Consider the following 13,718-nt stretch of genomic DNA (forward strand, 5'->3'; position numbering starts at 1 on the left):
CACACACTTTAATTTAAAAGGACAGTGGACAATAGCATGAAAAGAAACCGAAATCTTATTTATAGGATCTAGCATGGGGAATATACCTCAGGGGGGAAAAGATATTATGATAAGCAGCACTTTGGTTTATAAGAAAGCAAAAAACAGAACCTTGAAGTCATCTGGCAGGCTTGAGATGTCTCTCAGAGTCACTCCATTAAAGCAAATTGCTCTCATCCTAAATAACACTGTACAACAAAAAGAGACCTTTAAGGGTAGTCAGTATTCAAAATGGCCTACCGGAATATTTGTTATGTCTCCCAATTACATGGATGTAGCAACAGACTTGTTTTGATATAAGACCCCCTAAGTGATGGATGTCCTGGCCCTGCTAGCTACTTCCTCTACAAGTTCTATATGTTTGCATCTCTTCAATAAAAGACATCTTCTTCGGCTAGAAAATGGAGGCGTCTTTGAGAATCTGCACCAACATACCAACATTTATTCTGATCCTTTCAAGACAAACACTTGTCATCTCTTCATATTTCAGAGGCAAAAAATGTAATGTGTTTATCTTGGTTGAATCCTTTGGAGGTTGGATGTATACAATGTGAAAGACACAACACTTGATTTACAATCTGCTGACTGCTCTCCTGTGTGTCTGGATGGTGCTTTGAAAGTTTACATCCATGTGGCTGAGAGCCAGGTCTGGTGCACAGTGTGGTGTCCAGAGAACTATGTTTCGAGCTGAGTATGGTCTGTTCTGTCTTTATTTTCTTGACTTTCAAAGCAGTTACACTAGTTGTCTTCTCCTGAACCATCAGTCCCATATTTCATTCCAAGAAATGGGTGGAAGGATTTCAATTAAAGTTCAAACACATGGTTGTGTGTGTGTGTGTGTGTGTGTGTGTGTGTGTGTGTATGTGTGTGTGTGTGTGTGTGTGTTTGGCCCTCTGAACTCATGAAGATAGGCCAATTTTTTTTTTTTTTTTTTTTGGTTGTTGTTGGTTTTGGGTTTTATTCATCTGTTTTCTAATGTTAGTGACAATGTAAAAAAAACCATCTCTTATGGTGGCTAGCTTCTAGAAGCTTCTTGAGATATACTAACATTTAGTACCTTATTCAAAAAATTACTAAACTTCTTAGCTAAGGGTCATTCATCACGTTGGATTTCTCAGTTCCTAGACTTCTGTAAAATTGTGTATACTTCATTTTAAGGTAATTATAGGCTACATTCTCTGCTAGACTAAACACCTTGAGGATGCAAATTTGTCTAATTTTGTTTTTCATTCCACACAGGTATAAATGGAATGTTTTGGTTATAAAAGATATTTATTAAATGGGGATCAAGTTGTTTTGAATTATACAAGGAAGTCAGTCTTAAATATGTTTACAGTGTTAATCTAAGTAGTTGATAAAAAGAAAATTCTAAGCATATTAGATCATGCTACTTAATATCATTGTTTTTACAATACACATACATCCAAACATATCTCTATAACACTGTGTAAAGTTTATTCTGTCATCCGTCTTCATGAATACAATGTTAGTTGTTCGAGTCCTATTCTGTATCTCAGCATCTTCGGGTCTCAGAGCCTATCACTCAATGAGTCCTTCATAACTGTTTGCTTCATGAAGGACTAACTGGAAAAATAATACATGATTGGAAATATGTAAAATAAAGTCATTATTACTTAAAATAGGTAACTCTCTGAGACAATAAAAATGAGGGAAATTGAGGCTAGTGTATTTTCAACACAAAGTAGAATTATGATAGTTTCCTGTAATGTACAGAAATGTAATGTTTTTTAGTGTTCACCATGTTTAGATAGTTGTGATACCTTATTCAGTCACTCCTCATATCTGACATCAAATAGTATTTTTGCCAGTCTATAATGAAGAAGCATTTCAGATAATATTTGATAGGATAATAGCTATTTCTAGGGCCGGGCGGTGGTGGCGCACGCCTTTAATCCCAGCACTTGGGAGGCAGAGGCAGGCGGATTTCTGAGTTCGAGGCCAGCCTGGTCTACAGAGTGAGTGCCAGGACAGCCAGAGCTACACAGAGAAACCCTGTCTCAAAAAAAACAAAACAAAACAAAAAATTAGCTATTTCTAATTATGCCTTAAAATACTGAAGGGGGCATTACAAACTATGGCAAACTCAAGCGATATAGAGCCCAATAGGCTAAGGTCTAGGTAGAATGTCCTCTAAGTGTCAGGTATACCACATGCCTTGGCAGTAGCAGTTTTGCTTATATGATAGGTATATAAATAGGAAGACATTTTAGCTCCTCATACTATGTGTGTTTATATCCAGAGTGTATGTCAACTGAAGAAAGGAGCTCAGTTGTATTGAGCTTTTTCTTTTAAATTGTTTGCATTATTTATTTATTTATTTATTTATTTATTTATTTATTTAGTGTGTGTGTGTGTGTGTGTGTGTGTGTGTGTGTGTGTGTGTGTGTGTGCAGGAGCATGAGCATGTCAAGGCATTTATATGGAAGTCAGAGGACTTTAAGTGATGGGTTCTCTCATTCTACCATGTGGGTCAGAACTCAGGAGTTCAGGCTGTGTGGGCAGTGGACACCTCTACCCTCTGAGCTAGCCTTGTGCTGAGGTTTGAGAAAATAGGTTCATTTACCTTCTCCATCCAGCTCAGCATTCAGACAAGGACATCTTTGAAACCGTCATGAGGACCTGCAGAGTTGGAATCCTTATTCTAGTGACCACATTGGTGGGAGCTGCTTTGTCCAAAGGCAGGGGCTTAAGAATGGCACTGGGGATTTGCTGGATGCAGGAGAGGCCGAGGCCTTCACGTTGCTGTCTGCTTCATCTTCTGAAGCTTTCAGTGGACCAGAAAGGACATGAAGGAGAATTGGACCTCTTGCGATTCTATGCTGGAAACCAGAGATTTTACCAGGGCCCAGGTATCTTATCCTCCTTTCTGTATACAAAGCTGAGATTTATTGTTATTTTCATCTGAGTTCAACACACCAAACCTGTTGTCTGAGAGTCAGTCAGTGGTGAGCCATCCAGCCATTTGTTATGAGCGGCAGGTTTGCACAAATCAAAGAGAAACAGCAAATACCATGGGAAGAGAGAACAAAGAACTGCCAAGGGAAAGGCTCAGAGAGAGTATTTTCAAATTGATTTATATTTATTTCTACTTATTTATTTTGGGGATAAAGTCTTATTGGGTAGCTTTGGGTGGCCTGGAATTGGCTACATTGAACAGTCTGGCCTGTACGTTAGAGATCTGCCTGCCTTTTGCTCCCCAAGTGCTGTTATTAAAGGTGTAAACCCCAATGCTGGCTCAGGAAGCTAGTTTCTGATAAGACTCAAGAGAACCTGCTTGACTTGCTTGGGGAGATGAAAGCAGATAGAGTTGCATCAGAGCAAGATTGACATTTGATGGGGAACAAAGTAAGATTCAAAAGAAAGACAATTCAGATAAGGAAGAGTTTTAGCAAAACAAAATGCATAACAGAAAAAAAATGAAAGCAGACATTCTAAAAGATATTGCCATTCCAGGATCTTGATGGGTTGTCTGATATGTAAAGTGACTAGAGCATTGTGGGGAAAAAAGACAAAGGGGTTGAAAAACAATGGAAAAGACATGTAAGACCCCTGCAACAAATTATTAAAACATGTGAAGCAGAAATAGTAATTAAGGATATGAGAGAAGAAAACTTTCACAGTTGACCCTTGTATGTAGATTAGATGGTATGAGAGTTTGACTACATGTGTGTCTGTATATATGCCACATACATGCAGTGTCCATGGAAGCCAGAAGAGTATCCTCTGGTACTAGAGTTATGGGTGGTTGTGAGCTGCCATGCTGGGATCTGAACCAAGGTTCTCTGCAAGAACAGCCAGTGCTGTTAACTGCGAATCCATCTCTCTGCCACTGATTTCTTCTCCTCTCTCCTCACTCCTTTCTTCTTTCAACTTTCATTTTTCTTCCTTCTCTTCCTCCCTTCCCCCTCCCTCTCTCCCCCTCTTTCTATATCTGTCTGTCTATCTATCTATCTATCTATCTATCTATCTATCTATCTATCTTTTCTCCTCCCCTCTTTCCCTCCCTCCTCCTTTCTTTCTTCTTTCTTTCTTTCTTTCAATTTATCTATCCTATCTTCCTTTCTTCCTTCCTTCCTTCCTTCCTTCCTTCCTTCCTTCCTTCCTTCCTTTTTTCCTTCCCTTTTCCTTCCTTCTTCCTTCCCTCTGTCTGTCCATCAGTCTTTCTTTGTCATTATATCATGCTGGGGCCTCATGAAGGAGAGACATGTGGGCTTTACCACTGAGGTATAGCCCCATGAATTGCTTTCAGTGAAGCAGCAGTAGAGTCACCCTTGTGTTTCCTTCCTCCTTCACCAGTTCTTACCTTCACTCTGTCACAAAATTACTACACTTCACAGGTCTCTGTCCCCCCAACCCCCACCCCCACAGTCAAATGAAATTTCTTGCTAGATCTAATGACCTAACTATAATTTGTGAGCAATTCAAGATATCATATTTAAATAAAAATTATAACTGGACCTTGTTTTCTATAAAAGGTGATTTATTGGCAATATTTGTTTCTTTTTACCCCATTTCCACTCATTAGAGCTTCTTGTTCTGAGGGTAATACTTCATGGATTAGGAGACTTAGGAAGGTTGGGTAATGCTTTCAAGCCCCAACACTTAGGAATTAATTAATTTAAATTTATATTTTTGGTTTGAATTATATATTTGCTTTAGTAATTCTTGACTTTGCAGTTACTTCATAGTATTTTTAGAAAAATGGTACTTATGTCAGATTTTTTGTTTGTTTTGATTCAGCTCTCTAATGTGGAATCATCCAATGTAAATATTATATTCATATCTAAGAAAAGTTGTATATGTAATACTTAGTTGCCAGGATGGATTTTAAATTGCTCTTTCTTGAGACAGGGACTACCTGTGTAGCCCTGACTTATCTGGACACTACAATTCTCTCACTCATAGTTTCAGCTAGTGTGTGTGTGTGTGTGTGTGTGTGTGTGTGCATGTGTGCATGCCTGTGTGTATGTGCACTCGTGTGTGCATGTATATGTGTGCACACATGTGTGTGTGTACCTGAGAGCCTGTGATATGGGGATCCAACCTAGGACCTCAGCTATTGCTAGGCAAATGCCCTATTACTGAGCTAACCCAGAAGCCCATTTTTACAGAATTTTACGATCATGATAAGATTGCCAAACCATGCAAGGAGCGTCTCCTAGATCCCACTTACCCAACTTCATTTATGATTTATACATTAACCTGTTTACTGTCTTTTGTATCTATTTATTTATGCACACTTGCATATTTTTCTTGAAATATTTAAAAATGCATTGAAGACATTGTACCCCTTACCCTTAAATATTTCACCATGTCTGTCTAGGAAAAGATGATTAAAAACTAAACCTCCACACTCTTGAAAGTAGTTAAACCCATCATCGAAAACTAGAAAATTTGGCATGAATGACATATTAGCTGATCTGACACACATATGCAACTTTCATTCATAGTGCAATTACATTTTTAACTTGTACCCTCTTGCTTTCATACAGGACATCATTCAGGATTGTGCCCAGCATTTAGTTGGTCTTCCATTGTCTTTTTGATACACCTAGGAAAAGTCTACATCAGCAGAGGAACTGCCTCCATCTGCCCCCTCATTAAATATATAAATGAGTGTGTGTGAAAAATATATGTGTATGTGTATGTATATGTATTTGTACATAATATATCCTGATTAGGGTTTCCTCTCACTCTGCTTTTCCCAGTTCCTCTCACCTCCTGTCATATCCAGATCTACTCCCTTTCTGTCTCTTATTAGAAAATCAACAGGCTTCCAGGTTATAATACTAAAATATTTTAAGATAAAACAAAAATAATGCACTGGAATTGGATAAAACAAATGAGAGAGAGAGAGAGAGAGAGAGAGAGAGAGAGAGAGAGAGAGAGAGAGAGATTATAGAGACAGAGGACCTGGTGCAGAAGGGTGCAGGACCAGTGTGTGCTGCCTCAGCTTTGAGAATTCATATGAGCTTTGATCATGTTGATTTAGAAGGCCTGGTTTTCTTGGTGTCCTCCATCCTCTCTGGCTCTTACACTGTTTCTGCCTCCTCTTCTGTATGGTCCTGTGGGCCCTGAGGGAAGGGGCATTCTGTTTAGAGATCAGTGTTTCATGGTCTTTCACTCCCTGCATAACGTCTGGCTGTGGGTCTCTATGTTTGTTCCCATCTGCTGCAGTAGAAAGCTTCTCTGATGATGGCTGGCAAAGCCTGCCATTATCAGAGTATATGTGATATATGACTACCTGCCTGCCTGCCTTCCTTCCTTCCTAGCTTCCTTCCTTCCTTCCTTCCTTCCTTCCTTACTTCCTTCCTTCATTTCTTCCTTCCTTTCTAACTTCCTTCCTAGCTTCCTTTCTTCCTTCCTTCCTTTCTTCCTTCCTTCCTAACTTCCTTCCTTCCTTCATTTCTTCCTTCCTTCCTAACTTCTTTCCTTCCTTCCTTCATTTCTTCCTTCCTTCCTTCCTTCCTTCCTTCCTTCCTTCCTTCCTTCCTTCCTTCCTTCCTTCCTTCCGTTTGTTCTTTCTGCTCTTTTTGTTTTTTCTTCTCTTTTTGTTCTTTCTTTTTTCTTTCTTTCCCTCTGTCTTTCTTTCTTGAGATAAGTAGATTTGATTTTACCCCAGATTCCCTCACTCTCTACTTTCAGGTTTTTGATTACCTAAGCAGTGTCGGGAATGGGTTCCATAGTGTAGAGTGGGTTCTAAGTCAAATCCACTCACTTAGAGATTATGGTTTTGCTTTTAAGACAAACATACCCAAGCTTTTGACAGCCCAAGACAACGTCTGTGATCACAAATAAGCTGTCATGTGAGAACACATACTGTCATTCCTTTCCATACTTTTCATTTTCTTGCCTTTGGCCAGTGGTGACTTTTTTAATTAAAGTTTTATTGACAAACCGTCATGTCCATTCAGTTACATATGGTATCCCCATACCAACAGTAGAGCAAGAAGCTGGAACAGGGACATTACTATTTACAAAGTAAAAATATTTATCTGAGTTTGTATATATATATATATATATATATATATTATAATTATATATCACATAAAATTATTACATATATTATATATTATGAGCATAGATATATAATCTGTGTATAGTATGCACGTGAGTGTCTATGCATGTTCACATGTGTGTGTACATTCATATAGAGGATCAAAGATTGATATTATATGTTTTTCTTCATTCCTCTGTACTTTAAGTATTGAGGCAGATTTACTCAATGAGAAAATCTGCCAGTCAGCTAATCTAGTTAGCCATCTTGTCCTGTGCTTACCTTGGGATGGCCCCTGTTACCCTCATGAGTGTTGGTGTTGTAGAAAGTAACCATGCCTGCCTGACTTTTTGAGTGTTCTGGCTGTCCACCTCTGGTACTATTATTTCCAGCAAGCACTTCATCCGGTGAGCCATCTCCCTAAAAGGAGTCTTGAGTCTTTATAATGTTATGCGGCACCTGCAAATGAGCCAGTGCACAATCTCCTGCAGCTTCCCTTCCCTACTTACGCTTATGTGGTGTCCTTCACACCAACTGGTCCATCTTTCTGAAGAGGTAAAGTTCTAAATGCCACAAAAGCTTTTCAAAACTCTCAAGTATGGTTTGAGTCCACAGATGAGTTTCAAACAGGAAGTTTGAGCATCAGAATAAGTTTTCTATGTCCTGAGCTAGGTCTTTCACTTCCTCAAGGTTAGTATTGATGTGAACAGAATACCACACATATCTGTCTGACAGAAGTTTCTAGAGTGATGGAAATGTTCCATTTCTGACCTGTCCAACACTCCAGCCTCTAGCTACATGTAAAACTAAAATTTTATTAATTTGAATGATCCTAAATTTAAATAGTCACACTTGACTAATGGCTACCATGCAATGATAATGTAACGGGAGAGCGAGTATTGACTATTGATTTTATATTTCAGGAATTGTTTTCCTGACAGGCCAAGTGATTCAGTCCTATAATCCTAGCTATTTAGAACGTTGAGACAGGATCACAAGTTCAAAGCCAGCATTTGCTTAGAGTAAGAGTAAGGACAGCGACACCCAAAGACCAAGAAAAGCTGAGGACTAAAGTGCTTAGATGGTTGGGACAATACCTTAATGTACAGTCCTAACCTTGCTAGCTCATGGGAGTCCTAAGTTCAGTTCCTAGTCCTGGGGCAGAGGGCAGGGACAGTGGAGTTTGCTTTTCTTACTATCAGAGACTTAAGTACTTCTTATATCTGGAGTCTCTTCTTTCTCCAGGTATAGATTTATTTCCTAATACAGCATACTTTTCTGCATTATAGGCTGAGCTAAAGAAATTTCTGTCTGTCCCTGTTTTGTTTTTTTTTTTGTTTTGTTTGTTTATTTGCTTGCTTTTTGTTTTCTGTTTCCTTTCTGTCTCTGTCTCTCATTCTGAGATAGAGTCTTTCAGAGCTTTGGAAATTTTTTTCAGAGGGAGGAGACTTTGAACCTCTAACTTCCTTTTTTCTCTACTTGCAGACACCTTCTCCACTCCCCAGATCATGCAGTGGTGGGGAATCCCTCCCAGGTCTCATGCATGATAGGCAGGAACTTTCCCAGCTGAGCTTCAGAGCCAAGGGAGACCTCTTTCCTGTTACACTGACAGCCAGGGCACACTTCCCTTATTATTCAGCTGACCCACAAGAGTGCTTTTTTTCCATGATCAAACTCTCAATGTTTCAAGGTCAGAAACTCTGTGCAACATTTCTTTTGCTTTCCTCTTGGTGACATACCATATGCTGGGCACCTGGTCGGTATTTGATAAATATTTATTACATGGATTACTAAAGTAGTTTACATCAGGGAGGATAAGAGGACAGATGGAAGTCACATGATAAAGATGTTACTTCTTCCTGCCAGAACTGAGAGTATATGCTGGTGGTTTTTCCATAAGGTTCCAGAAAAGTAGCTGTGAATTAGACTATACAGTCAAGATGCTTGGGAAGGAAAGAAGCACTTTTTAGAAATCAAAAAGTGGATTTCCACTGTTCTGCATACCTATCCTCTGTTTGATTCTCTTTGGTTTGCAGTGCATCCAAACAGAGCAGAACTCCAGAGTGAAATTGTGAGCATTCTCTTGTGTGTGTGTGGGAGCCACCATGTGGATCCCACTGCTAGTGATTTCAGATCTGTCTCACAGTTCTGATTTGACATGTTACAACTCCTCAAAATGGTTGCTTGTGTTATTTGCAGATTATGTCTGTTCAGACTGCTGGCTGGGGTAGCTATCCCTAAACTTGTAGGGTCAGGGTAAACAAATACCAAAATATTAAAGGATGAATAAACAAAACATTAAGTAAACAGCACAAACTGTGTAACATACAGCTAATGATTTAGAATCATGCTAACAGATAAACCCTCCTGAACATCAGGAAAAATTCTTTATGAGTTTGAAAATATGTAGCTTTTAAAGACAACAATCATTGTGACTAACACTTTTGAAGATAGGCAACAATGTCAAGAATTTGTTTATACATACGGAATGTATTTTCGATGTAGCAGCTAGGAAATCTCATTACTGTAGACCTCACTTGAAGATCTCTGAGGTCCCTTCCAGCTTTAAATGCTGAATATAATTCAGAATTTATGATAATTTGAACTTAGGCGAGGCTGAAATTTACTTTTGTATGATCTATGAAGCGAGGATTTGGTAATGGTGTAAACAAGATTGCTCGAGGCTTTTAACCAAGCTGTTCTTAAAGATTTTAACACATTGTGTGATACAAATGGGTCTGATTTCAAAAGACCCCTCCCCATTTGTTAGAGCAAGAAACACAAGTCTGTTAGTTAGAAGTGCTTTTTATTAGCAGCCTAATTTGTCATGTGTGTTAAGAAATAATACATCTGAATATTTATTAATGTCTGAGGTTTACTTTGTTTTTATTTCAGACTGTTTTCTCTGATGGTAGAACATATTCATGTGTTCCTCCTGTAATTAGAAATGACAACTTTTTAAATAAATTTGTTCATACTCCCCTTTTCACTTCTTATTTCCTTGATTATATTTAAATATGCATTATTAGGCAATCATTATTATTTCAGTGCCAAACTGCATGAAAATGTGTTTTGCGGCAATCAGGTTACTCTTTAGAGAATAATGAGGAATTCAAAGCTTCTGAAATACAATTGTAATTCTGAGGTCCATTTATAATTCTTCAAGAATACAGCGGAGTAGTGGAAACTATGACCAGAGGCTGAAGACATGGCTCAGCAGAGAATTTACAGACTCACACTCAGTCTCCAGCACCCATATTGGGCTTTATAACATTTCCAACGCCACTTCTAAGGGCTCTGGTACCTTTTGTGATTTCAGGGGCTCCTGCACACTTACAGTATACACAATATACCCAGGCACACACATGTTTACATACAGTAAAAATAAACATACTTTTAAAAGTAGAAAGTACAATGATGTTTGTTCCTCTGTGTTCTTCATTTTCTCTTTGACACATTATTATCACAATTTATTATTTTTTTTTTTTTTTACAAAGGCTGAGAAATGTTTTCTGGTGTCCTGTAGAACTGAGGTTTGATGTTTGGCTATAGGGTTTCACAATTTGATTTACTTACAGGTAGCAAAAGATGTAGTAAAGTCATGTATTCAGAGACTATACAGGCTTCATTTTATTTACATTGGAAAGTTTTATTTATGGTTTGAAATGAACAACTGAAACCATTAGGCTAAAATGATGTAAGAAAAAGTCAAGTCATTTCTACCAAAAGAAATTCAGTAAAGAAAAAAAATCCATGTTCTTCTATGAATATATTGTTTATAATACCATACTGTTTTGTAAACTTAGGGTGGTGGGACCTTAGGTTATTTTTCCTGTGTTCTACTGACTGTGCTCATATAAAGAGATATATAAAGAGAAAGTCCTATGATAATAAAGAGATACAACTTACTGCTGTGGCAGTTTGTACATTTAAACACACGTTTTGTTGAAATTTTGTTCTATTAGCCATTTATTGAGTGGGTAATTTATTCTAGCTTCAGGTTTTAATATTGTCTTTTAAAAGATGTTATTTTCTCTCTCTTTCTCTGTCTCTGTGTGTGTCTGTGTCTCTGTCTCTCTGTGTCTCTGTCTCTGTGTCTTTCTCTCTCTCTCTCTGACACACACACACAGACACACACACATACACACATACACACACAAACACACACATACACACACACAGACACACAGTCACACACACACACACACACACACACACACACACACACACACACACACACTTAGCACAAATGTGTGTGATTTTCTGTGGTACTCACAGAGTCCAGAAATGGGAATTAGATCTCTAGAGTTTGAGGTACAAATGGTTGTAGGCTGCCTCATGTAGGTGCTGAGGCCTAACTCTGATCCTATGGAAGAGCATCATGAATTCTTAGCTGCAGAGTCATCTCTCCAGCCTCTCTGTTTTATCTTAACTCTCACAAGTTCTAACAAGATAAGAACTATGATTATTTTTATTTAATAGGTAGGGAAACTGACTCCTTGAGAGAGACTAATTCCTGAGGAGATCTCATTAGTACACTGTAGAGACTCCAATGTAATATGCTGTCTCTCTCTTAACCTACATCCTGCCTTTCTTCACTCACAGTAACTATTTTAATGCCGTAAGTCTCTTCACATATTGAATATGTATAGGTCATAAATGTTACTAAACACTGAGAGTTAATTTTTTTAAAAAGTCTGGAATTGCTACAATTCAAACAGTCAGGAATCTAGGCCCAGGGACCAGAAATTCTAAATGACGGGGTAAATGGAATTGAATATAGTTTCTGACAGATAATTTTACTTACTGGTCTAAATGAACACTGTTATAATTCTATCAGGTAGTATATAGTTACGTTTTATCTGTGTATTTTTATTACTTTTTTGTTTCCATTGTCACATGAAAATTAGAAATATGTATAAAACGTGATGTTACCAGGCACGAATACCTGGTGCTTGGCTAAATTAAGGGTGATGTGTCTCTCTCTCTCCATCTTTTTTTCTATCTTCTACATAAGATTTTTGTTCTGTTCTACATCAGATTTTTTTTTTAAATATAAGGTAACACTTTGTAATTTTTATAAGACTTAGTCTGTAGTGGGTATGCACAGTGGTGAGTTTCTTGATAGCATCTTTATTTGTGTTATTTTACTATACTCTTACCTATGTGCTGCCTCTCTGCCCAAACAGGTTCCCTTCATCTTGCTTGTCTCTCCACCCATTCCACTCACTCTCCACCTCTTCTACACCCCCAGTCCAATTCCACTGACCTCAGTTTTTATTTTAGTTCCAGTGCTATTCTGCTCAGGGTACTATGGTTTTGTGGTATAATTTAGAATCAAGTATGAAGATATTTCTAATATTATGCTTGCTCAACATTGCTTTGGCTATCTGGAGTCTCAGAACTTTTATACACACACACACACACACACACACACACACACACACACACACACATCTTATGAATTTTTCTATCTCTGTGAAGAATGTCATTGGAATTGTGATGAGGAGTGTACTGAATCTATAGATGGTTTTGGGTAGAACAACCCTTTCCACAACACTGATACTTCTACTCACTGAGCATGGACTGCCTATCCACATCTTAGTGTCTTTCTCATTGATTTTAAGGAAGGTTACTTTTTTTTAATGTTAAGATGTAAGAATTTTCTGGGGGAGTCTTGGGGACTCTGATTTACAGAATTTTGCCACCTTCACATAGAAATAAGTTGACTTCCTTCACAATTTGTATTCCTTTATTTCATTCTCTTAACTTATTTTGCCTGCCTCGCCTAATACTTCAAGCCCTATGTTGAATGAGTGGACAAAGTGGATGCACTTGTCTGATTTCTGATTGTAGTGGAAATGCTTACACATTTATGGTTTAGCATGGCGTTGTCTATAGACTTGTCACATCTTTTCCTTACCATATTGACACATGTCCTTTGTATTTGTGGTTTGTCCAGCCTTCAACATGAAGGGATTCTGGGTTTTGTCATGAATCTTTCTGCGTCTATATTGAGATGGTTATATTATTTCTGTCCTTGAATCCATTTATGTAATCTATATTTATTTATGTGATAAGCTGAACAATCTGTATCTCTGGGTTAAAGGCAGCTTGATCATGATAAATGCTCATTCTCTTTCTCTCTCTCCCACTCCCCTCCCTCCCCCCTCACTCTCTCGCTTTCTTTCTCTCTGTCTCCTTTTCTTTCTTTTGAGATAGGAACCCTCTCTATATCCCTGGCCGTCCTAAAACTCCCTATATAGACCAGGCTGGCCTAGAACTCACAGAGATGTACCTGCTTTTGCCTCCAAACTGCTGGGATTAAGGTGCACACTAATATGTCTAGCCCAGTAAGTGGTATTTCTACTGTAGTATTTCACTTGATTTTTGAGTACTGTATTAAAAATTTTTGTATCTCTGATTTTTAGGGTAGTTAATTTTTAAGTTTTTTTCCATTGGTTTTCCTTTCTTGTTTGGGTACTACTGCCCAAACAAGGTTAATACTACCTTTGTTAAAAAACATAAACAAAACAAAAAACAAACAAACAAAAAAGAAAAACAAAAACAAAACCCCCCAAAACCCAACTTGGTAGCATGTCTTCACTTTCTCTTTCACAGAATAGTTTGAGAAGCATTGGCATTAGTTTTTATTTAATGG

Source organism: Arvicanthis niloticus, chromosome 9 (assembly GCF_011762505.2).
Source record: "Arvicanthis niloticus isolate mArvNil1 chromosome 9, mArvNil1.pat.X, whole genome shotgun sequence".
NCBI lineage: Eukaryota > Metazoa > Chordata > Mammalia > Rodentia > Muridae > Arvicanthis > Arvicanthis niloticus.